The sequence below is a fragment of the Xenopus laevis genome, chromosome 8L (genome assembly GCF_017654675.1).
Source record: "Xenopus laevis strain J_2021 chromosome 8L, Xenopus_laevis_v10.1, whole genome shotgun sequence".
Lineage (NCBI taxonomy): Eukaryota > Metazoa > Chordata > Amphibia > Anura > Pipidae > Xenopus > Xenopus laevis.
Genome location: NC_054385.1, coordinates 110,250,943 through 110,277,189, shown reverse-complemented (window position 1 = coordinate 110,277,189; position 26,247 = coordinate 110,250,943). Strand labels below are relative to the sequence as shown.

Below are 26,247 nucleotides of genomic sequence, written 5' to 3'. Positions count from 1 at the left end.
CATTTATTATGTGAAGAGTGCTATACGGTATGAGAAGTTAGCGGTGGCTATATAGCAGGAAATGTGTATCGTGTAGAATGGCAGAAAACACCTAAGTAACACATTAGGAGCTCTTTGTGAGTGTGATGAATCATGAGCCACACTGAGAGTGATCCATCCCAGAAAAATGCAGTTCAGCCCATTGTAAGGACAATTTAGGGCATCTGTGTGGGATAATGCACAGCACAAGAGATGTGATGAATAGAACTCTGTGCCTTTCATAGCATTTAAGTAAAATTGTCCATTGTTCACTAGGGGGAAATCGTTTCAAGAAGCCAGATGGATGGAAAGCAGAGAAGCAATGCGATGTGACATATATTGGGTCAGATGATTGAGACATTAACTAGAAGCTCTCACTTGCAAAACACTGGTTTAATAATATCTGTGTATTTCTAATGCTGTTCCTCGCTGCTTACAACACACCAATGTGGTGAAAACATTAGCATTTGATAAATCCAGAGGTAATTACTATTACGGCTCGTTTACATTTACCAATCATATAATAAATCAGCCTCTGTGTCTTTTCTATTTCCATTTTCAGCCAAACTCACTTGCCAACTCTTTCCGTTAGAATCCTTTCCAACACGGCAGATAAGGTTGTCTGTCAATTTTTCCTACATAGTTTCTGGCACATCTAAAAGGGTTTCATAGTGAGGACAATTTCTGCTTGATTTGAAGTATTTTGATACAGCAGGTTACCCATACTTTATTTGCCAAACCTTTCAAGTCAAATTCATAATGTAAATCTGCAGGGGCTTATAGTTCTACTGAATTTATTCACATATTAAAGGAGAAGAAAAGTCTGTTTGCACTTGGCGGTGCCAAATGTTAGGCACCACCAAGTGATTGTATTGACTTACCTGAAACCCCAGGTCGGTGCTCCTATCAGCAGAAAACTGCACAGGCCCGGGGTTATACCAGTGAGCACCACGGAGAGATCTTCTTCCTGCTTCCTCTTTCTTCGCGCGGTTGCGCATGCGCAGTAGAACGAAAAGCCGAACTTTAACTAAAAAGTTGTCTATTTCATTCTACTGCACATGCATTTGCCAGGGGAAATTTGTGGATCTTTGCATCATTTTCGGCGTCTTACGCACTTTGGTTTTGAAAAAAAAAAGCCAAACAACTGCATAGCTATTGCAATGTTAAGGCAATGGCAACTTACGCTTTTTTTAAAAACCGCAGCGTGAACCGCGGCAAAGATCTGCTTGTGTGTCCATAGCCATATCTTCCCTTAGCACAATATAACATGTGCAACTGTGTCTATATCCCTGGTCTCTATGATGGAAGCCAGCTAAACCATGCAGAGTAGTAACATAGTAACATAGCAAGATTGAAAAAAGGTTGTAGGTTGGAAAAAGACACATATCCATCAAGTTCAACCTTTTAAGTCTATATAATCTACAGTTTGGTCATTTCCCTATGGGACCAGACTGTAAATTATATCCTTATAATACACAAAAGCCATGAATATCCTGTAAATTATATCCTTATAAACGGTGAGTTCTGATGTCATCAGTTATAAACGGTGAGTTCTGATGTCATTTCTGTCACATGACTCACTGAAATTTGTGTATTATAATAAATAAAGTACCCCCAGTTGTAAAATATGAGGATATTAGAAGTAACCTCGGAGTTCCATGACCTGTATAAAAACACTCGGCCTTCGGCCTCGTGTTTTTATATGGTCATGAAACTCCTCGGTAACTTATAATATCCTTATATTTTACAAGAGGGGGTACTTTATTCACTATATAAACAGCGTGTTCTTGCATCAGAACGCGCTGTTTATATAGAAGATCACTTCCGCCGCTGATCTCTCCCTGCAGCTCTCCCTACACGCTTCCCCTTTCCTGTCTGACTCGCAGACTCAGATTTTACCTTACAGGGCGCTCCCCCTGCTGATCCCTGTCTGCTCCGATCCCCCCCCCTTCTTGTTAGAGCGTTGAAATTCCTTGGGGAGGGGGAGGAGTAATGATCAAAGGGGTGACGAATGGACTGTGGAGCATTGCAGGTATGCTGCTTTCTGTGTCCGTCCGTGCTGGCTGACAGGATGATATTAGCTCCTTCCCATTTCAACCGATATTGCTCTGGCGCTGTTTCAAAACTCACTGCAGATGGAGAGGGGCGGGCAGGAAGGGTGATAAGCGTCTGGCACTGCCTTGGGCACAATTTGCCCAAGGCCTGGCACTGACAGTCTTACGGTGGACTCCCTGTCTCTTGGTGTCCGCTCTGTCTAGCCCCCTCTCTGGCCTCCCTCCCCCCTCACATGGTCTCTCTCCATTCTTGCTTACCAACTCAACCAGATTTTTACATAACCTCCCTCTCAACTTACACTTTCCCTCCCACCTCAGTCTCGAGTCCTGCTTTAAGTTTTCCTACTTCCTTGGCCTTTCCCTATGTAAGGTACCTGTAACCGCAGCCGGGGCGCAGACACGGGGGTGCTTAGGTTCCTGAGGATTCCCGGCGTCTGTCGCGCACGCGCGCGTCTGTCGCGCGGGCGCGCGTCCGTTTATTCGGACGCGCGCGCGTCGCGGTGGACGCGGGCGCATTGACGCTGCGTCATTACGTTTTTGGCGCCAAGCTTGTCCCTTTAAAAAGACGTCAGCAAGAGCAAACAGTGCTTGGTGATTTCCTTGCTTGTGCTTGTTACTGTGTTCTCAGATTATTCTTTGGATTTGTCTTTCTTGTTACCGACCTCGGCCTGACCTGGACTTCGATTACCTTCTGCCTGCCATCGACCTCGGCCTGTTCCTGACTACGAGTATTTCTGCCTGCCTACTGACCTCTGCCTGATTCCCGTTTACGAATATCTTCTGCCTGCCTCCGACCTCTGCCTGTCCCTGACTACATTTACCTCTGCCCGCCTACCGACTCTCTGCCTGTTCTCCGACCACGCTGTTGGCTTGCATCTATTCCTTCGGGTCAAGTTCAGCAAGCTGTACACTAACAGCAGTTCTAACTGCTCTTCCTATCGAATCTCCAAAAGAGCCTGACAGAATCACCAAGCCAAAATGGAGCATTCGGAAGAGTTGCCTACCCTGGTCGACTTGTCTCAACAAATCGTTTCACTCACCCAGGTAGTGAGAGAACTGCGGGGAGATTATTTGCATGTGCAAGAACAGTTGCAAGATTTACAGATTTCTGCGATGCCTCCAGTCGCTCCCACCTCTGGACAATCTGGTGCTGCCGCCGGAGGAGCAACTTCTTCTTCTCATGAACCTAAGGTAGCTATGCCTGACAAATTTTCTGGGGACCGAAGGGCTTTTAGAACCTTTATTAATAGTTGCCGTCTTCTGTTTACATTGAAACCTCAGTCTCATGCTACCGATCAGATCCGGGTGGGAGTAATGATTTCTTTGCTTCAAGGGCAACCTCAGGCGTGGGCTCACCGTTTATTGGAGCAAAATAGTCCTCTCTTGGCTACGACGGATTCCTTCATTCAGGCCCTGTCTAAAATCTATGAAGACCCTCATCAAGTAGATACAGCTGAGGCAGCTCTACGAAACCTTCGACAGCTCCGTCGTCCAGTAGAAGAGTATGTGGCTGAGTTTCGTTGCTGGGCTCCAGATACCCTCTGGAATGACAGAGCCCTTCGACATCAATTTCGTATGGGACTGTCCGACACCCTAAGGGATGAATTGGCAAGGGTTGGTCTACCTTCCTCCCTGGAGGAAGTGATTTCTCTCGCTATTCAAATTGACCAGAGACTCAGGGAGAGGCGCCAAGAAAGAGGTGTCACCTCATCTACTCCGGACTGGGTGCTCCCTACTGCTCCCCCTCCAGTTTTCCCAATTTCTCCTTCCTCTGACCCAGAACCCATGCAACTTGGCGTGGTCCGTAAGACACTTTCGGTGGAGGAGAGACGTCTAAACCTAGACGTAGACGTCTAAATCTATGTTTGTACTGTGGCCTGGCTGGACACCTGCTTAAAAATTGTCCCACAAGACCTGATGGTAAAATTTCTTCATCTCAAACTTACAAGTTGCCCTGCATCCCATCGCTACAATCTTATATTCTACTTCATCTCTCGTTTCAGAGGAACCAAAGAAAGTTTGAAGTGGATGCCGTGGTGGATTCGGGAGCCTGTGGATGTTTTATTAACCAGGCTTTTGCAGATCTTCATTTGATTCCGCTCATTCCCAAGACCCAGCCCATTCCTGTCAAGATGGCGGATGGAAATTTTGTTGCTTCGGGACCAGTATCCCTGGAGACCCCACATATTCCGACCTTTTCTGTTCAGGGGCATTTTGAGTTATTAAAATTTGATGTGATGGAAAATCTTCTTTTCCCTGTCATTCTTGGAATTCCTTGGTTAAGAAGTCACAATCCCTGTATTGATTGGCAGTCTGGGACACTTGTTTTTAATTCTAATTACTGCCGTAAGAATTGTCTTCCTTCCTCACAAGTTTTAGGCCTCACCACTGTGGATGATGAGACTCTTCAATTGGTCCCTAATGTGTATCACGATTTTTTGGATGTCTTCAGTAAGAAAGCAGCGGACTCCCTTCCTCCGCACAGAAGCTATGATTGTCCTATCGATTTACTTCCCGGTGCAGCCATCCCTTTCGGAAGAATTTATCCTTTATCCGAACCTGAACTGGCTACTTTAAAGGATTACATCGATGAAAACCTTGCTAAGGGTTTTATCCAACATTCTACTTCTCCCGCTGGAGCAGGCATCTTCTTTGTCGAAAAGAAAGACCATTCTTTAAGACCTTGCATCGACTTCCGAGAACTCAATAAAATAACTATCAAGAATCGTTATCCGTTACCCCTCATTCCTGATCTTTTTCAAAGACTTTGTCGTGCTAAAATCTTTTCAAAGTTTGATCTCAGAGGAGCCTATAATTTGGTTCGTATTCGTGAGGGGGATGAGTGGAAGACTGCTTTTCGTTCTCGTTATGGTCATTTCGAATACACTGTCATGCCTTTTGGTCTTTGCAACGCTCCTGCCACTTTTCAGCACTTTGTCAACGACATCTTTCATGATCTGTTGGACCAATTCGTCATTGTTTATCTTGATGATATTCTAATTTTCTCTAATTCCTTGGATGAACACCGTCTTCATATAAGAGAGGTGTTACTTCGCCTCAGGCAACATCAACTTTATGCCAAGGCCTCCAAATGCGAGTTTGAGAGATCCAGCATTGAATTTTTGGGTTTTTTAGTTTCCGATCAAGGTTTCAAGATGGATTCCAAGAAAGTAGAGGCAGTTGTTAACTGGCCTCCGCCTGTGGATCGTAAGGGTATTCAGCGTTTTGTTGGGTTTGCTAACTTTTACAGAAGGTTCATCAAAGGTTTCTCTTCTATTATCAAACCTCTCACCGACCTTACAAGCAATAAAATTAAATTTTTCTGGTCTCCGGCTGCTCAACAAGCTTTTGAATGTCTAAAGAAGTTGTTTGTCTCTGCCCCCATTCTCGTACATGCTGATGTATCCAAACCCTTTATTCTTGAAGTTGATGCCTCGGAGGTGGCCATTGGGGCAATTCTTTCCCAACGCACAGGACTTAAGGACATTTTACATCCAGTAGCCTTCTTTTCTAAGAAATTATCCCCTACCGAAAGAAATTATGACGTGAGAGATCGGGAACTGTTAGCTATTAAAGGAGCCTTAGAAGAATGGCGACATCTTTTAGAGGGAGCTGTACATCCAATGATCATTTTTACTGACCACAAAAATTTGGAATATTTACGCACAGCAAAAAGATTAAATCCTCGACAAGCAAGATGGGCACTTTTCTTCTCTCGTTTTCAGTTCCATATCACATACAAGCCTGGTTCTAAGAATATGAAGGCGGATGCTCTTTCCAGAATTTTTCCTGTAGAAAAGGAAGATGTGGCACCTGACACGATTCTTCAGCCTGGACATTTCTTACTTCTTCAATCTTCTTTTATCGAGAATTTAAGAAATTTCCCTCAGTCACTAACGGATTATCCTGGGGTTAATGATTTGTCTCTTCAAGATAACCTTCTTTTTCGAAACAACAAGTTGGTGGTTCCTCCCAGTCTTCGTCTAGAGGCTCTTAAACTTATTCATGATCATCCCTTAGCTGGACATTCGGGGATTCGAAGATCGTTGGATTTGGCTAGAAGATTCTTTTGGTGGCCTTCGTTAGTAAAAGAATGTATCTCTTTTGTACGTTCATGCGAATCCTGTGCAAGCTCTAAACCATCCTGTAACAAACCGGTAGGGTTACTTCGCCCCTTACCCTTACCTGAGAGACCATGGAGTTCGATCTCGATGGATTTTATTGTGGAACTTCCCCCTTCTGACAAATATAACACTATCTTTGTGGTAGTAGATCGTCTTACAAAAATGGCTCACTTTATTCCGCTTCCTCGGTTACCTTCTGCAGCAGTAACTGCAGAGGTATTTATTAAGGAAATTGTGAGACTGCATGGCTTACCCAATGAAATTATCTCCGATCGAGGGTCACAATTTACCTCTAAGTTCTGGACTGCTTTATGTAAGGCTTTAGGTATTTCATTATCCCGGTCTTCTGCCTATCATCCACAGACTAATGGCCAAACCGAGAGAACCAATCAAACTCTTGAACAATATATTCGTACTTTTTCTTCTTATCTCCAGGACAATTGGTTTTCACTTCTTCCCTGTGCTGAGTTCTGTTATAACAACTCTATACATTCTTCCACAGGTCAAACACCATTCTTCTCTAATGTGGGATTCCATCCTATTATGTTTCCAGATATCTTGCCTGAAATAACCCTTCCTTCGCTCCAGGATCGTTTGAAGTTTTTGAAGCAAAACTCTGAGACTCTGAAGATACACATCAGCAAGGCTCAACAAAACTTTAAGATCTTTGCAGATCGAAGACGAGGGGAGGATCCGGAATTCAAGGTGGGTGATAAAGTTTGGCTATCTACGTTGAATTTACGCCTTTCTAACCCCTCCAAGAAGCTGGCTCCGAAGTTTCTGGGACCCTTTTCTGTTAAAAGAGTTGTTAACCCTGTCTCTTTTGAACTTGAATTACCAAAGTCCTTGAAAGCTTATCCTGTTTTCCACTCTGCTCTGCTCAAGAAGGTTGTTCCAAATACTTTTCATGGTCGTATCCTCCCTCCTCCTCCTGTGGTTTCTTGTCAAGGCGATGCGGAATTTGAGGTAGAGAAGATTCTGGATTCAAGGCTTCGAGGCAGGAGATTACAGTATCTTGTCAAGTGGAAAGGTTTTCCTAACGAAGAGAATTCTTGGGAACCAGTGGAGAACGTTCATGCTCCAAGGTTGGTTTCAGCTTTCCATAGGAGTCACCCTGAGAAACCTGCTGAAGACGTCCTGAGGCCGCCCCTCAGGGGGGGGCAATGTAAGGTACCTGTAACCGCAGCCGGGGCGCAGACACGGGGGTGCTTAGGTTCCTGAGGATTCCCGGCGTCTGTCGCGCACGCGCGCGTCTGTCGCGCGGGCGCGCGTCCGTTTATTCGGACGCGCGCGCGTCGCGGTGGACGCGGGCGCATTGACGCTGCGTCATTACTTTTTTGGCGCCAAGCTTGTCCCTTTAAAAAGACGTCAGCAAGAGCAAACAGTGCTTGGTGATTTCCTTGCTTGTGCTTGTTACTGTGTTCTCAGATTATTCTTTGGATTTGTCTTTCTTGTTACCGACCTCGGCCTGACCTGGACTTCGATTACCTTCTGCCTGCCATCGACCTCGGCCTGTTCCTGACTACGAGTATTTCTGCCTGCCTACTGACCTCTGCCTGATTCCCGTTTACGAATATCTTCTGCCTGCCTCCGACCTCTGCCTGTCCCTCACTACGTTTACCTCTGCCCGCCTACCGACTCTCTGCCTGTTCTCCGACCACGCTGTTGGCTTGCATCTATTCCTTCGGGTCAAGTTCAGCAAGCTGTACACTAACAGCAGTTCTAACTGCTCTTCCTATCGAATCTCCAAAAGAGCCTGACACCCTATGACATCACCTGTGGCAGGCAAGGGCAGAACAGAGCCAGACATCTTTAGGAATCAAGACACTGCACCCACAAACTTTAGATTATAATGCATAATGTACCCCCTGCTGTAAATTATAAAGATATTAGTAGTCACCTCGGAGTTATGTGACCTGTATAAAAGCACTCGGCCTTCGGCCTCATGATTTTATATGGTCACATAACTCGTCGGTGACTTATAATATCTTTATAATGTACAGCAGGGGGTACATTATCCACTATATATAACCTGACTAACTGCTAGTTGATCCAGAGGAAGATAAAACACCCCATTTGAAGCCTCTTCAATTTGCCTCAGAGGGGGAAAAAATCCTTCCTGACTCAAAGATGGCAATCAGACTAGTCCCTGGATCAACTTGTACTATGAGCTATCTCCCATCATCCTGTATTCCCTCATTTGTTAAATGCCATCCAACCCCTTCTTAAATCTATCTAATGTATCAGCCTGTACCACTGATTCAGGGAGAGAATTCCACATCTTCACAGCTCTCACTGTAAAAAACCCCTTCCGAATATTTAGTCTGCAACTTCCTTTCTTCTAATTAGAATGAGTGACCTTGTGTCAGCTGGAAAGACCTACTGGTAAATAAAGCATTAGAGAGATTATTATATGATCCCCTTATATATTTATAAGTTTGAGCACTGGAGACCAAAACAGTATGGCATATTCTAGATATGGCCTTGCCAGCGATCTGTACACTGGAAGAATACATTTCAAGACCATGTTTGCCTTTCAAGCTGCTGACTGGCATTGCTACAGACTCCAAGGTCCTTTTCGGTTAAGGGTATAAGTGACTTGCATATTTTCTTATACGGATCTGGATCGTAACAAACTTGATAAAATCATGCAAAAACCTGAATCGTACAATTTTTCAGGGTTTTTTTTCTGAATCACTCCAATTATTGGGATTTTTGCTCGAAAAGTCTGAAATAATTGGATTTTCAGTCTAATTTCAGTGCAGAAACTTTCAAATAGAATAGGGTCCTCTCCCATTTACTTATACACAGACTCGACTGGTCTGAGATGCTGTTTTTTTGGATTCAGACTTTTTCCATCCAAGCAGTGTTTATATATATATTTCTACATATGTCCAACTGAATAAGCTCATGTCAAAAATAGAGGTACATTTTCTCTTTAATGTACCATGTATTATTTAGATTGTTAGAGGACAGACTGAACACATCAGCTCAGGACACTTCCCACATGGATTTTACTGAAATGCAACCTTTATTGAGAACACTAAAATGGCAACCTTTAAAAGTAGAAACCCAACTGTAGGATTCATTAAATAGGTTCCACTAATATAAGATGCCAATTAAAGCAACATAGAATTCCAGTTTTTCCCTTTTAAAATGGCTACCCTTCAACACTGATTTTTAGGCAGTGATGTCCCTACTAGACAGACTGGCTTATTAAGCAGCAATGTGACTACTGTCCAACCCTAGAATTCAATTAACAAATATTTACCGTGCCTCATTTCCAGGCAAAAAAACTCCAAAAAACACTAGCTGAACTGCCAGAAATAAACATATAAGGGTGTTTTTTATTTTACGCAGATTCCACAGACTGAAAGGAAACCATGATAATCTGTCTCTGTGTTTCCTAGGACCAGATCCCATCCCCCTTAGGCTCATAGTATAATGCAATTCCTTTCTATTTTCCTTTTCGCTGCTTAGTGAATTTGCCCCATGCTATCATGGCTCCCTTTCAATCAGTGTAATCTGGATGAATGTGTAAAAAAATAGATTTAGATTTATCATTGAAAGTTCATACACATTGCTAATTATGCCCTTTGAGGTCTGTGGGCCTTCTACAGTTCTACAATACTGCATATACAGTCATTTCCTCTCCACAGATATGTAATTAAAGTTCTAATTATAGAAATATTTACTCCCATTCAGTCTTACTCATTTAAAAGTAAAATAGCACAAGACTATTGTCAAGATGCATATGTTGATGTCCTCGATGAATAAAAATGTCTCTTTGATGCACTTGACACCACTGTCATCACTGGTACAGTTTAAATAAATCCTGTGTGGCCAATGAGCCTCATCTCATTAGTAAAAGTAAGCCTGTTTTGACCAGTTGTATCACCGTTGGGGGCATTTTCAAAGACATTGTCAACCATTACCCCTCTTTAAGTCCTCTCTCTGTAGCTGTAGACGCCTCTTGCATTAGAGGCTATTTACTAAAATTCAAGTTTATCTCATATTTTTATTAAACCAAGCTCAACCAAACTCCCATCCATGATTTTCTCTTATTTATCAATAAAATAACTCGAAAAAGTCAGGTCGGGAAAAAACTAAATAAAATCGAGTGAAAACCAGAATTGTACAAATTTTTTTGATTTGATGCCCAAATCACTCTATTTTTTTGGATTATCATCTGGAAACCCCAAAATTTTCAGATCATTGGACAAAACCCAGTACAGATCACAATATCTTAAAATTGTAAAAGGGACATCTCCCATTGACTTATACAGATTCTGAAAAGTCAGATTCAGACTTTTTGCAGCTTCAGGGTATAATAAATCTTGAAAGATCTGAGTTTTTTTTTTCTCTAAAAATTTGAGTTTTTGACCAAAAACACTTGCCCAGAAAAAAAAATCAAGATTTAGTTAATTAACCCCCTTAGTGTCCATGTCCTTCCCAGCATATTGTAGATATGAAACATTAGAGATGCCCTCTAGACTTTTTTATAAGCCCAGTTGTAGTATTACAACACTTTCCAACAAGTCCTATATTTTTAGTATAAATCTAGTTCTTCTATGATGCCTTTTATATTTTAAGATTTGGAGTACCCAGGTGAAAAAAATCAATATGGCTACAGTGGCTAAAAGCATAGATTTTGAATTATACATGGATGAGAAGTAAATTATGAATCATCCATATGATTCCAGATTTTAACTTACTATGTACATCTTATATTCTTTTTGTTATATTTATATGGCAGACTTTGACAGCATTGCCTGATGTACCCTGCAGAGCCATCAAACATACATTCTGTACATACACAAAGAGCATGCCTAATGTCTTCCAAATAGTAAAGTTGATGATAACATGCAGTTGTTTTAGTTTAGTTTTCTTAGTTTAGATGTAAGCACAACTGAGGATGTACAGTTACAAGTTCAGTGCCCCATGGGTATTTTCAAAGGGTTACTTCTATTATTTTACCTGCTATTTCTATGCTTTAAACCTTTTGAAAAAGCCAGCTAAGCTACCAGCTACCTACACTTAAATGACAGATGCTGACAAGAAATACTGTTCTCTTAGGAAGACTCTTGGATGTAATTTCACAGCAGACATTGAACAGTTAAAGGTTAGAGACAGTCCTTGTATTTGTCTGCTGATACAACATGATAAGAAGAATAATTCTGAGAAAACAGATCTGTTATACCCTTCAAATAATGGTTAAAAGCTGGTCCTACATGATCAGATCCGCTCGTTTGCAGAGGTTGCTAAACCAGCAGTTCTTGCACCGTTATGTCCACCTTGAGTGTGATGATATCGAGCAGATCCGATTGAGGGTCCTAGGGCCCACCGATCGGATCACAACGGCAGGAATGCAGACGTTAGGATTAAGGACTGCCTCAATATAATGATGCGATCCTCAATCCAAAGGGAATTTTAAGCCTGCCTGGTCAACATCTGGTCAGTTTTTGCCCAGATACCGATAGCGGAAGCAAGTTGGAAGGCCCCATATACTGGCCAATAAACTGCAGGATTTGTCTCTCAGCAGCTTTTGTCACCCTTTTAGAACCATTATCTACCTCTGTCTAAGAAAACAGATCTACACTAAAGATGGGCGATGTTTTTCGCCTTGTTTCACTGCGGAAATGATGCCCATACACTATGGTGTCGTGCGTCAAAAATGTTTTTTTGAATTTTCTGCAAAACAAAACGGGTCAAATTTGCCCATCCCTAATCTACACTATTGTCATTGATTACTTGTATAATGAGTCAAAAAAACTTGGTCTATATAGTCCCTCAATTGAAAACTCATTTGGACAACAAAGTCAGGATTCATGCAGCAATCGTATTGCTGCACATATTTAAACTTGGGAGATATCACAAGATACAAAATTTGGGTGTTATCATCTAAGACACCAGGCAGAAACCAAATGGTGCTGGTGGCAGTACCGTAACTAGAGGGGGGCGGGCCCTGGTGTGTGACGCGTTGCCGGGCCCCTGTCCCCCTCCGTACGTTCCGCATTTCAGTGGCGCGTGGGCTGCTGGGGGGCCCTGAGGGGGTGCGGGCCCTGGCCCGCTTGCTCCCCCAGTAGTTCCGCCACTGGCTGGTGGACTGTAAAACATAAACAACATAAACCAATACACAATAAAAACAAAAAGCTGATCAAAATTCCTAAAAGAATTATATACAAAATACTATACATTCAAGATTAAAGAAATACAGACACCAGAAATTATATTCTTTTTTACATCTATCATAATATTGCCTTTGAATGCTACTTATAACTTTGTCATAAAGTATTTGGACAGTGTTTTTACATTACCTGTCTGATGCCCCATGTTTGTCTATGAGGGAGCTGCCATATTTGTGCCGTGGGAGTCCGTTAGCATTGGAAACTTTAACTAACAGGCTGAGATGGGACAGTCAGGTTGGCAAAACAGTCAGATTTAGAGACTTCAACTAACAATTACTTATATAAACAAACCTCTCAGCAAAAAATGATCAACATGACCTATAGGTAACTTCTAATGTATATTCATATTTTAAAAATCAGTATCACTTTAAGGGGCAGATTTATCAACGTGTGAATTAGAGCTAAGCACAAAAAAACTCATTCACTTTCTGTTCATTCATATGGAATTTTCAGAAGCATATTTATCAATTGGTGAAAGCTAAATATCACATAATAGAAAGTAGGTGAGTTTTTGTGTGCTGAGCTCTAATTTCACACTTCTGCCCCATGGTATGATTTACTAAAATTTGTATTTCCTTTTTTCCAATTATATTTTTGTCAAAATATTCATGGTTTTTAAAAAGTTCTCTAAAACTTAAAAAATTCAAGATTTATTAAGTATAAAAACCATGAAAAAAATTTTTTAATAACTTAATGGGAAGCCATGATAAATTATACTTAATGGGAAGCCATGATAAAGATTGTAACGACAGAGGAGCTGGTAGCTGGTAGTTTAGAGTAGGAGTTGATCCTAGCAGCAGAATGTAATATTGAGTGAGGTAGGGAGAGGTGGAGTCCAGTAGGCTAGTACCGTAAGTAGTTGTAGTTAATATGAGAATTCCACTTGAAAAAAGCTTTACATCGAAATGGGATTCTCATTCTGTGGCCAGTGTATCCACTTCCTTGTATGCTTTTTACTTTAATTGTATTGCGGTGCTATTTATCTACAATTTATTGTTAATGAGTTTGACATGAATTGTATATACTGAAAATGTTTTTGTGTAATGAATTATCTTTTTTCAAAGAGATTTCTTCATGCATTACCTCCCTGTTTGTCTTTTTTAAGTGTACAACCCTATTATTGGTAAATTGTATGTTTTGGGCTACCTGTATGGGGGTGCCTTTGGGTTTCATGCACCTGAATGAATTATAACATATTGTACTGCTTTATGCTATATTAGTGTGCCCTCCTTTGGCAAGTTTGTGTAAGTTAGTCTTTACTTAATGAGACGCTATTATAAAGACTGTAATGGCAGAGGAGCTGCTGGCTGGTAGATTCGAGTTAGAGGATTCTAGCAGTAGAATGTAATATTGAGTGAGATAGGAGGTGGGGTCTGGTAGGCTAGTTAGTAGACAATTGTAGTTATCTAGACAGCATTGGATGAGTGCACTGATGCATGTTCTACAAGTTGAGACAGGGGCAGCTGTTTGTAATATTGCATAGAAAAAGGAACAGGTTTTGACTGTGGTGATGATGCAGCTGTAGAAGAGGAAAATTCAGGCAGGGCAAGGGCAGCATGCTGAATCAACAGGACTAGTAATGAGTGTTATGAATGTATTTGGTCTCTCAAAAAGTGTTCAGGGAGGAGAATTGAGGGCTGAGTACAGAGACTTGAGGCACCGCCACACTGAGGGAATCAGTTGATGAGGTTTTGTTCACATTCAAGACAGAGGAATCTGTTAGAAAGAAAAGGAGGGCCAAACGTTTGCATCAGAAAACATGCATTATGCATAAAGTCTTACTATATTCAAGTCTATTGCAGCCCGAGGTTTATGACATGGTGGGAAGCATACTAAATGTAAGTTGCTTTTCCTCCTATAATAAGGGGACAAGATTTTTAGAGAGAATTCCAGGTACAAGGGAGAATATTGAGGTCTAAATTTTTAAACCACGCCCACTTTGCAAGACACCCCCCACTAACCACTCCTCAGTTTACAAATACCATCATTGAATATATTAATGAACATAGTGGCAATTCCGTGTATAATACCCCCAGAACTCATGGCAGGATGGCACAAAGGTGATTTAATTTATAAGTACCCCAAGAAATCATAACAGGATGGCACAAAGGGAATTTCATGTATACAACCCCCAAAACTCCCAGCAGGATGACACAAAGGCAATATCATGTATAATACCCCAGAATGGCTAATTAAGGCAAGTAAAGATTTAATGGCATTCGTGTGGGAGAAAAGAGAAACTGTCAAATTGCTGCAGGACAAGGGAAGTGGGAATAAATAAACACCACCAAGCAAGGAGTAATAAAGCTGGAGTAATTATACTTTCCAGATGTCTCTCCTTCTGGGTGGGGGGAGAGAGAGGGATCTGCCAAATTGCCAGCCACCAAGATTTCTCAGTGAGTGAAGAACAAAGTTCTTCACCTCACCAAAAGGAAACAGGAAGCTCTTCTGCTTCCTACTTCCCCAAGTTACGGCTCTTCTGCAGAATACAGGCTCCTGCTTGCTCTTGTGTGCTGCTCCCTAGTGGTAAAACAATGAGTGCAGACTCTAATAATATTTCTGCACAAGCTACAGGACTTTTTTAATAGTTATTCTGTCAAGCGGGGACAATTCTCTATGCAGACTGAAGTCCTAAAACTGGGCCTGTCCCTGTGAAATGGGGACCCCCCCGTCATGGTCAGCTTATCCTCTCAAAAATGCACTGGGAAAAAAAAAGAATTAATATCTAGAGATTAGTTTGCAATTTCTGGAGCTTGTTGGTACTTTTCTAGGCTTGTATTTGCCTATAGTTTTTGCTCAATTCCAAGAAATTATTTTCATATTCTTTCCTTGATTTAAAGATTAGAATATACACATTGAAAGTAAACAATTTGTGAAGTAATATTCCAGTGATAGTTAAAGTTAGCTGGGGGAAATGTGGAATGCTTCGATAAAATTGACTTAAAAGGGTAAGCTTAATTAACAATCTGCTTCTGTTGTACTGTGGAAATGACCAAACAAGAGTCATTTTAGGATTTGGAAAATTTACTATGCCCCAGACTTTCTTAAATAATACATGCTTTCTGGATAAAACAACCAACATGATGAAGATAAACACAATTTAAAGTAAAACATTTGCACTAAATGAAAATGGAAGGGTGTAGAACACAACTGCATGGCCCCTACGAGGCAATTAAACACTAGAGCTTGACTCCTCTAATACATACATATGTATGTCTATTTCTAAATACAAGAAACGTGATTTGTATTCCACAGCCTGTGTCTGGCAGAGATAAGCTTTTCCACCGCTGGATTTTATTGCATATTTCTCAACAAAGATGTTTTTCTCTAAATGTAGTCATCATTTGTAACATGAGTTTTGCAACTCTTTTTACATAAGTCCAACTGTAATCCCTAACCAGTGGCTCATGAGCAGCATGTTTTTCACCAAGTCATCAGATGTTGCTCCCGGTGGCCTCAAAGCAGGTGCTTATTTTTGAATTGCTGACTTGGAGGCATAAAGACCATGTGTGCTGCCAAACAGATCCACCTGTAGTCTGCAGTCCTCATAGGGGCTAATAAATGATCAAATTTAGCCCTTACTGGGCACGCCTAGGAACCGTTTTTGTGCCTGTGTTGCTCCCAAACTTTTTGATATTTAAATGTGGCTCATGTTTAAAAAGGTTGGGGACCCCTGATTTAACACTTCCTTTAGTTTACTTTGTTCCCTAATGAAGTGATGGAATCTGGGGCTTGAAGTCCCTCTGCTCTCCAAAAAATCAGTGCTTCACCCATTATGTAAAGCAGAGGGACTTCAAGTCCCAGAATCCATCATGTCAGAATGCAACAATGGAGGTGAGGGAGGGGTTGCATTACACTATGAGCCTTAGGGATGTAGGGATTATATGGGTCAAACATGGACTATCATGGTTACCTTTCAATGAATTCATTTTTTGCAGATCAGATAGTGTTTATATAACTTTTTTTTTTACATAAGCCCAACGTAAGCCAAACTGAATGTGCTTGTTTAAAAAATGGGGTGAACCACCCCTCCTTATATACATTATATTCATAAGCCACACTGAACATTGTCCGAGTCTATTGACTAAAGTATAGACTAATTTTTCTATTTTAGTTAGATAGATAGATGAAGTTTTACTATACACCAGGGAATTGCATTTTCTAACTTTGCCATACATTCTGTGGCAGGGCCAGAAATAGGGGTCGGCAGAAGATGCACGTGTTTAGGGCGTAACGGTGGCAGGTGCTGGCACGTACCTCTTCTCCTCGCCTTTCCTTAGTTTCTGGCAGTGGAAGGTCTGTGCATGGGTGCTGTCGTCAGAAGTTGTGTGCACATCAAAGGTTATGCACGTGTATGCTACTGAGCGCATATGAGGAGGTGCACAATAGGGATGTCGCGGACTGTTCGCCGGCGAACTTGTTCGCGCGAACATCGGCTGTTCGCGTCCGCCGCAAGTTCGCGAACGTCGCGCGACGTTCGCCAATAGGGGTTCGCGTCAAAATCGTTCGACCATTCGACCATTCGATCGCTAAAATCGAAGGATTTTCGTTCGAATCGAACGATCGAAGCCATTGGATTGAATGAAATCATTCGATCAAATGGCTTCGATCGTTCGATTCGAACGAAAATCGTTCGATCGAACGATTAAAATCCTTCGATCGTTCGAATCGAACGATTTTCGGATGTTCGAAGTTCGCGAACTGTTCGCGAACTGTCCGCATTTTTTGCCGGTGTTCGCGAACGGCGTTCGCGAACACATTATCGGCGGTTCGCTACATCCCTAGTGCACAATCTCATGTGACAAACGAGTAGGGGGCACTTGCCTTAAACCTCAGTCTCAGCACTGCTCTCTGGCCACTACCTGGTTATGATGTTTTCCCATTCTGATTGCATTAATTATATAATTTACTCTTACTGTACCCGTGTATGACATTATCAAGTGAATTGTATACTAGCACCTGTAAAACCTGACTTTAATGTAATGCGGCTGCCAACATGGATCAACAATGAATCCATTGAATTTTGACTAAATGATTAGAAAACACAGGAGGTATAAGGACATTATGGCCCTTACCAATTTACCCACATCTTTTGACATTTGACAACTATGACATTTTTATATGCGTGATCATTTTGTTAAAATGCATTAAAGTCAATGGGCGTTTGAATAATTTTGACACACAATTTTTATGCGTCCAACAATTTTGACATGCAACAATTTTTTTTTCGTATACAACCACATCTATATCTTCTACAGAACATAGGGAATCACTTTGGTTTACTAGTAAAAACCTTTTTTACTGAAATAGATCTACACAGGTATAGAAATAGACCCGTATCTACTGCATGTTCATATTTGGAGCGGACGACTACTGACAGTTTATACAATAGAACAAGAGATGACAAAAAACAGAGTAAAAAAGAGGCTTACATTTGTAGATTCCTGGCTCCTGATTCCTATAGAAAGACAAGTGGCCGCAGATCCAAAGAAATGGATAAAACCGAAGCCTGCCGTAAATGCTAAAAGAAGAACAAATGAAGGAAGTATGAGTAGCACTGATAGAGAGTAAGCAGTTTCTTTTATATATAATTTAGCTTTGTAAAAAACACAACAGTATTCTCATATATATACTGTACCTCAGCCCCTTTAAGCACAAAGTCACTTAGGGGTAGATTTATCAAAGGTCGAATTGAAAAATTTAATTTTTAAATTCAAATTTAAGCTAATTTTAGTGTATTGTACTATAGTGGACTAGGGAATAGTCCAAATTCGATTCAAATTTGAAAAATAATTCTAAAATATGAATATCGAAATGTATCATGTACTGTCTCGTTAAAAATTTTACTTTGACTATTCGCCCTCTAAAACCTGCCAAATTGCTGTTTTAGCCTATGGGGGGCCTCCTAGAATCTATTTGGAGTCATTTTTTGGACTTTAAAAAAGTATATATATGCTGTGTTCGCATTCAATTCATTGGGCGCAAGTCTGGCGTAACCTACTGAGGGAACATTATAGCTACTGCCTACTATATGACCCTTATGATTCTCTACCCGTTTAAATCTTGTTGGCAATTTTAACTATGATGCTATCTGTGCCAGAAAGATAGCTTCATTTAATCGAAAATTCTCTAAGGACATATAAATGACTTAAAAAATAAATGTGTACATGAACATTGCCCTTATTTGAGAATTTGCTACATTTTACTTTGACATAAGAGATGGTCGGATGGATCAGATTCTCTTGTTCAGTCAGTCAAAGCTTTTATGGAACAAACAATAACCATCATGTTTGAGAAAGCAAATTCACAAAAAGCCCATTTCATTCTTTACAAGAAACAAATACCACCACTATTTTCCCTCTGGGTAGGTAGCTATTAAAATGCCTGTAAGTAGGCAATATCTTTGTAAATAATGGCTTGCCTGACTGTACATTAAATAAATAAAATGTTCCCTGGCAAAAAGAGAAAAAAAGAAGCTTGTAATATATAACATGACACGAGCAAAGCCCTAGGCCATTAGCAGACCTTTTCTGTTATTTCCAAGGAGCTCAGCTAAAAATATCTTATTTATTCAGAAATACTCTTTGCACATATCAAATGCATTAAAAAAGCATTGACTGGAGCTGCTGAAGAATCAGTTATACAAGACTAAAAAGGTCACCTCCATAATGCAACCTCCTTTATGAAAAGACAGGCCCAGGGGCACCATGATCTTCCAGATAATCTCTATTTGGCGTGCTGCTTTTATTTACTTCTTCATAGGACCGAGAAAAAACAACCCTTAATGGCATTTGATGACATCAACATTGTAGTGTTCTAACTCACATATTTGTAAATATATAAGGAATTTAAAAACAAAATACTATGAATAAACTATATATTAAATATCTATGCTCACCTACTGAAACTGGTAGCATTCTCAGTTACCAATAACGGGGAAACCAGCCTGTTTCTATGCCATATTTCAGGAGCCAGGGTTGGCAAACTAGAGGTGCATTGTAGACAATAAGGACCATAGAGGTTGCACAAGTTAATAGCATGTGTGAAGGGTAAACACTATCAACTTCAGGCATATAGAAAGCTTAATGTCTACTTGAAAGTTATTTTAGAAATGTCTTGTCAATACCTACTAGGATGACTCTATGAACATCAGAAAAACCAAGGGAGTCTGAGAAGAAGTGATGAAATGTTTTCAAGAAACTCAAAAAGTCCAGTTGCATTAGACTTAACTCTACAAGATATAGTAGTGACAAAATGACTACATGGTATAAGATCTCTTATCTGGAAACCCAACTTACAGAAAGCCTCAAATTACACGAAGGCTATCTCCCATAAGGGCAGATTTACTAAAGGGTGAAGTGGTGGTTGCTAGCAAAGATTCGCCAGAAATCCCAGCCGCAGGGACACCACCAATTTACTAACATGCGTAGAAAACAATTCGCTAGCAAACTAGACCATCATTAACGATCATTACTCTGCAAATTCACTAAAGTGTGAATTTTACAGAATGTTTCCTCTTTTACCAGAGCTTCCTTTGCCACCTTGGACCTGGTTAACTGATCAGATGAAGCTACAACCTCCTCAATCTTATGTCAGGGACATCATATCCTGAATGCCGAAAAGTCATATATTTTCTAACGCTGGCGCTTTATCAAATTTTAATGCGAGCAGAAACGGAACTAGAGGGGGGCGGGCCCTGGCGCAGGATGCGTAGCCGGGCCCCCAGCCCCCCTCCGTAAACCCGGAACTGCCCGGGATATGTGCGGACTGCCGGGGGGCCCTGAGGGGGTGCAGGCCCTGGCCCGCTCGCACCCCCTGCTCCCCCGGTAGTTCCGCCCCTGAAAGCGAGATTGCCTTCAAAAGTATTAACTATTAAAAATGTTTGTGTTAACATTTTTTTTTCAACCATTTGAAGAGCATGCCACATTTGTTTTAGGGTGCACTCATGTCTAGGGCATTAGAGGATCTCTTAAGCCTTTATTTGGCTTCCTTGGACATTTCTAATAATAAGTGACCACTTCAAGCATTTTCACCAACATCTCTAATAAAGACGTGCATAGACCTATATGTACCTGCCCTATTCAAATTGACCTAAGCGTAAGTCTACTAACAAAGTTTCGATAGGCAGAAAAGAACGCTAGCGAAAGTTTGCTATGAAATGCCCCATTTTAGTGAATTAGCATAGTGGTAAAGAATTTGCACCCGATGAAATGGCACAAAGTATAGGGGAGCCTCTGCAGGCAAAAATTCACCCTTTAGTGAATTTGCCCCAATTTCTTAATTTCTTTGGAAATGATTCCCTATTTCTCTGTAATAAAACAGTACCTTCAACTTTGATGGTAATTACGCTGCTTGGTGAGAGCCAAAGTCTCCTTGGAAGTAACCACCCACTCATCCTCTACTTTTGTATTGTTGTTCTGATGTAGATATACATTTAACATCTAGAGAGCTTTACATTTATCTTTGAATAAATGTCTGTATGTTTGGTTCTACCTAAGTGTTATTTGAAATAAATTACTGCTTACCAACAAGAAGAAAAGATTGCTCATATCTGGAGGCCTCCTCCATACTAGGTAAATCATGAAACCAGCACAGAAGACAGGCATTGTCTCCTTAACTCAGTATTATGCTGTCAAAGATGAACAAAGCCCCATTGTGTTGAATTGTGTTGCCAGCATTTGGAGGACTTTCTGAATCTATTTAATGAGTATTATTAAGCAGAGGATAAAGAAAATCTGCCTTCATACACCACATAAATGGCATGCAACCTTTAATTAAAAGCCCAACCTTAAAAAAAAAATCAACAAAACAATGTGCCAGAATTTACTCTTTTTGCTTATAAAGTGCCGTTTATCTTTTACTCTTACAAAGTAAGGCTGTAAATGCCCATTCCTGTATAATATTATCCTTCTGGGAACACATCTGTTAGGGAAGCAAATAAAAAAATAATAACACCAAACATTACCTCTTCGGCCAGCTTGCCTGGTAGTTTGCTTACATATGTTTAGATATTTTGTAGAGTCTTTCCATTTGATGGTGCTGTCAAGTGTGATTCATAGCAAATAATCACTGCTATTACTGCAGTAAAGAAGCCAATACTATCACACTGCCAATATGTTTGCACTATTATGTTGAAGGCTCTGTGATAGTCAGTAAAATGTATTATCACCTGAATGGTTGCCCAAGACAGGTATCTATAGTCATTACTAATCCTTCAAGGAGAAGTAAAAAGTGGCTTGTCATGAAAGTTTTATACTATAAATAAACAAAGGAAAGGCCATTGAGATGGGTTTTTCTCAGCTGCAAAACTCAGTATAAAAGTGTGTTTTAGAGCTTGGCACTCAAATAATTGGACAGTGGGTGTGATATTTTCCAGATTCTTTGCAACTTTGTAACTAGTTTGTCAGGGGGATACTAAAGTGCATCACAGGTGCCTTCCCTCAGCTCATGGAGACATTGCAACCAGCTTGACCGAAGTAAAGATTTTTTCTTCAAATTAAATATCAAGGATACAAGGCACTTTATTACTTGTAGAGGAAAACTGCTCAGTATAGTATGCACATCTCACGAGTGCAGCACAGTGCAAAAAAAGGGCAAAATATATGTTGAATATTATTTAGTACATTAACATCAATCAATTCCTCAGTAAATGTATTGTAGGAACCCATATTATAGATTTTTGTTGTAAAAGCCCATCTTTGTGAATAGATTTGGTACATAGTTTGGCTGATCTTAGACTTAAAATTGACCATTGTTTAGTGAGGTGTGGGTTGACCAAAAGCTGTAGGACCCGTGGGTTTACTTGTGGTTCTGGAGGGTTCATGTAGAATTTTTGCCAACCATTATGGGTTTGCATTGGGTGTTGGTCAGACTGGGGAAGTAAACTTCTCTGCTCCCAATGATTCCCTGTTTGGAACCAGTACAATCCTCTGCGCCCACTGATTCCCTGTCTTGGAACTGGTGTAGCATGCAGAAGTAGATTATGGTTAGATGTGGGAAGGATTTGGGTGTGAGAAAACACTGGCAACATTTTGCAGGTCAGAGTCAGATGATGTTGAGTTTTTCCTGACCAAAACCCATTTGAATAATGGTACTGCTTTAATCTGGTATGGTACCTACGGATTGGAGGAAATCTGATGGGATTCCTATATTTAAAAAGGGATTACAATCTCAGCCTGGCTATTATAGACCAGTAAGGAAAGGAAACTGGCTACAGGATCGGGTACAGATGGTGGTTGTTAATGGTACATTCTCTACTTGGAGTAAGGTTGTTAGTGGGGTCCCTCAGGGCTCGGTATTGGGCCTGCTTTTATTTAACTTGTTCATTAATGACTTAAGGTGGCCATACACAGGAAGATCTGCTTGTTTGGGCCCCATCTAGAATATGCCATGCAGTTTTGGTCTCCAGCACTCAAACTGGAGTACAGCTAAGCAGCATAAAAGGTATGGAAAATCTTAGCTATGAGGAAAGACTGGTCAAGTTGGGGATGTTCACACTGGAGAAGAGGCGCTTAAGGGGTGATATGATAACTATGTATACATATATAAGGGAATCTTACAATAACCTCTCTAATACTTTATTTACCAGTAGGTAGGGATGGATGACTCGTTTCATTTCATTTTGATGCAGAACTTTTTTTATGGTCGCACAACGCCATACGAGTCTAAGGGCGTCATTTCTGCGACAAAACAAGGCGAAAAAATTCGCCCATATATATAAGAAAGTAGGTTCCATCTAAATATACATTAGATAGTTGTACAGACTGATACATTTGATAGCTTTAAGAAGGGGTTGGATGGTGTTTAGCAAGTGAGGGAATACAGGGTTATGGGAGATAGCTCATAGTACAAGTTGATCCAGGGACTAGTCCGATTGCCATCTTGGAGTCAGGAAGGAATTTTTCCCCCTCTGAGGCAAATTGGAGAGGCTTCAAATGGGTTTTTTGCCTTCCTCTGGATCAACTAGCAGTTAGGCAGATTATATATGGACTAAAAGGTTTAACTTGAAGGCAAGTGTCCTTTTTCAACCAAACTTACTATGTACTATATTACTACGTTACTACAGTCTATACCGAGATCAAATCAAAATTCAATCTCCCCCAATCTTCAAACTGTAGCACCAAAATGTTGTTATCATCCTGTGTCAGATAGCAGATGCATCAAAAGTATAGGGTGCACACATCACTCTCACAGCAACTACCATAAATGGCACCAATCGCACTTAAAGAGTTTTCAAGACAATGCATCTGATCCATGTTCAAGTACAAGCGCAATTGCATTCATTGGTTGCAAATTGCATATTACTGTATATTTTCAAGGCCAGGATGACATTTTAAATGGTGAGTTTGCTTAAATAATGCATGAGTATTGATTCTCTAATGTATTGTTCCAATATCCCTGAGGACATGGTGCCATAATTGTGCGTGTGTGATATTTTACCTTTGTTAAATCTCCATTCACCCTAACACCAGCACCCAGTACTTATGCTGCTGGAAGTTCTTGTTAAATTATTTTTGACAAAAGAAAAAAAAAACATATTCAGCCACAAAAGAAAAAATCCTGCCATTATTAAATTGTTCACAAGAAGCACAGTAAGGAAGAAGCACTTTCTCAGAATGTATCTTATTCTCAAAAGTCATATTTTCTTTATTTTATTGTCAAAATCAACTTATCCTGTCAGTCGCCAGTTACTGCTAAATTCTTCTTCCCTCCTTTTGTTACAAAGGCAAAAAGGGTGTGAAAAAAAGCAACAACAGCACAAAGTGATATAAAGTAGAAATATATCGCTACATATTACAATAAAAATAATCTGAATAACATTAGACGGGATAACATCATATTACATTTGATTTATTTCCCGAACTTAATGGGGATGAATATTCAAAATTTTACCACTAGAGGATAAGCTACAAGGAAAAGCACTATCGCTATGCTAATATCCTCTGAAAATGCCAAAGATGTCTGCCATAAATTAAAACAAGCCACCTAAGCATTATTGTCATCAATACCTTGAAGCAGACTATTCTAATAACTTTCATAGAATTCTTGGGTTCTGAATCAGACCTGAGAGAGTCTTCAGCAGTATAATGTAGATAAGAGACCTAGATGCCGTGTTTACAGACAGCTACACTCTAAATAAGGCCCTCACATCTTTTTTCCCTCTGTAGAATGCAGATAAGGGGCAGATATTTTGGCAAAACCATAGACAAGGCCAACCAGCTCAAGCGGAAAAAAAACGAAACAAATAATGGGCCAGATTCAGTTTAGTGAGAAAAAGTTATCTCACGGTTTATCACATGAAAAGTCATTGATGAGATTCAATTCGGAAGAAAAACTTTTCTCGAAATTCAAATTACTCTAACTACTCTAGTCCACACTGAAGCTACAGTATCTTAATATGACTAATAGGATCATAGAACATACTTGTCAGTCTAGTTCAGCCTCCTCATTCAAGCAGCTTGTCAGGTAGAAGACACTCACTATTCATTTCCTGTTGAACCTTCAATGCAGAACTAGAGCAAGGCTATCGAACATCTTTAAATGGACTCAAAAGCATCTGACTAACGTAATATAATAGCATCCAAGAGAAATTTATTTACAGGAAAATTCCACCTTAATTTATTTGTAGGTCAAGACACCAAATGCATTCAATTAAGCAGAAAAAACTCCCTATATACACATTATTTTTCTGCATATACAGTATAAGCTTTGGGCACTTAACTTGGAAATCATTAAACACTTTTCAACATAAGAAATGCTCAGATATACAGGAAAAATTGCAGCAAGTGGCTATTCTTTAGCCAAATATACTGTTTAAGGATACATTACGGAACCTACAATGCTAATATACCAAACCATAATAGTTCTACAGATGGGCAAAACAATTTAGAATCCTTTGTAAATTTTACAAATTAAGATCTTCATAATTTGCCAATTGTTTCACCTAACACTTTCCAGGCATTATTGGCCATGAAAAATACAGGAAATTGTCACGTGGTTTCAGATTTTATTCACGTGAAAAGTCATTGATGAGATTCAAAAATCTTTTCTCCAAATTCAGTTCCAGTTTTTCCCATAGACTTCAATAGAGTTTTTACATTAAACAGCGAGATACGTTTTTCTGAATTGAATTGCATCTCAAATTGAATCTCTTTGATGACTTTTCACATGATAAACCCTTTTCTCATTCAATTGAATCTGGCTCACTATATATATATTATAACAACAGGACATGGGAGAGGCAGACTTAAATGCCCTTTATTTGGCTATTGCTTGTAGCTGGGGTGTCAGATGGGGTAACGGAAAGGGGAAAAGTCAATAACTGACGGCAGCACTAAAAGCAGCAGGCCTCCAATGGCTCAACCAGGAGGAACTGCATCTAGTTAACAGCATGCCCCCAGTTCTAGACCAAAGAGTTCTTAACACATTGTGCTCTACAAATAGATGTCTGGAGAACATTATGCTGAGACTTCCCCTAGACCAGGGGCAGAACTACAGAGGGTCGATTGCACACGGGCCCACACCCCCTTGGGGCCAACCAGTCAAACTCACGCTGATGCAAATGCGTGCTGGAAACTGCGTCTAGAGGGGAGGTTGAGGGACTTGTCTGCTCTGCCTGCACTTGGGCCCAGTGGTGATAGGTCCGTTGCTGCTCTAGACCTTACTTTTCTGAGAGTGTCCATTTAACCTACTGTCTAATTTATGTATGATAACAATGTATGAAAATATGCAATAGTCTAAGAGTCAGTCAAGTTAGCCAATATCTCCAAGAAAGGTTTTCTTCTAGGTCACCATGGCACCATCCATTTATGAGAGCCTAATAACTTGTTATTGACTGAACAAGGAGGATATGACTTTTTCCAA

General features: G+C 40.4%; 1 protein-coding gene across 2 annotated transcripts in view; it reads right to left on the bottom strand.

The window, feature by feature from the left end:
* Positions 1-26,247, bottom strand: part of tmem121.L (transmembrane protein 121 L homeolog) — a 174,594-nt gene that overhangs the window by 32,099 nt on the left and 116,248 nt on the right. For both annotated transcript variants that reach the window (XM_041573404.1, XM_018231647.2), the window contains one exon: positions 17,817-17,905. The gene's annotated coding sequence lies outside the window, so the exon portion shown is untranslated. The remainder of the gene's footprint in view (positions 1-17,816; positions 17,906-26,247) is intronic.